Consider the following 956-nt stretch of genomic DNA (forward strand, 5'->3'; position numbering starts at 1 on the left):
TAATTATTTTTTACACAACTTTTTAATTCTTCTCCATACATTTTTTTGCAATTATCTCTACTTTCTACTCCTTGCATTTTAAAAATAGAGTGGTTGGCTTTTGTTTCATTTATGCTAGTTTTCATAATGGCCTGTTGGTATTTAAAAAAATCAAACAAAACATAAAAATGTTGTTTTATCCAGATGATTCATTCCTTTGTGGTTGGACACCAACATGTTGTTCACCACATACCAAAATAAATCATTTTTCAAGATGATTCAAAGTTAAAGTTGACACTGTTGTTATTAGTTATAATACTAAGAAAATAAAGTACCGTATTTTCACGACCATAAGGCGCACCGTACTAAAAGGCGCAGCCTCAGTTATGTGTTCCATCACTGTATTTAACACACACATAGGGCGCACCGGACTATAGGGCGCGGGTTTTATATTCCGGTAAATATCCTCTACTATGTTTAAATACCTCTAATGCGTATTTAAAAATAGAGCGGGAGCAAAACTGAGTATGATTGTGCTTTATTCATGTATTTAATACAAAGTTTTAATCAAACCTGGGAGCTGGCCGTGAGACTGACACAGCGCTGTGATCACTCCTCTGAAACAGTTTATTGATGCATAAATTAACGTAAAATGCAGAAATCTGCCGGCAGAATGTGTTCGCTTTTATTATCCTGGTGCTTTATAGTCGTGAAAATATGGTATAAAGAAATAATAAACTAGAATTGTAATTGTTAATAGGGCAGTGCAATTACCAGTATAAAGTTTAACGCATCTGTCCGTAACATTTTTTTCCTACATTACTTTTATACTTTAAGAAGTTTTAAAAATGGTACTTTTACACTTTTACTTGAGTAAAAAGCTTAAGTTGATACTTACTTCTACCAAAGTGTTGTTATACAGTAGGATCTATACGTCTACTTAAGTAATATACATAATACTTTTGACACCTGTTTTT

At 32.5% G+C, this 956-nt stretch overlaps 1 protein-coding gene across 3 annotated transcripts in view; it reads left to right on the forward strand.

The window, feature by feature from the left end:
• Nucleotides 1–956, forward strand: part of LOC107088265 (UDP-glucuronosyltransferase 2C1-like) — a 12,574-nt gene that overhangs the window by 5,004 nt on the left and 6,614 nt on the right. The window lies entirely within an intron of this gene.

This window comes from Cyprinodon variegatus, unplaced genomic scaffold, assembly GCF_000732505.1.
Source record: "Cyprinodon variegatus isolate N-32 unplaced genomic scaffold, C_variegatus-1.0 Scaffold211, whole genome shotgun sequence".
Lineage (NCBI taxonomy): Eukaryota > Metazoa > Chordata > Actinopteri > Cyprinodontiformes > Cyprinodontidae > Cyprinodon > Cyprinodon variegatus.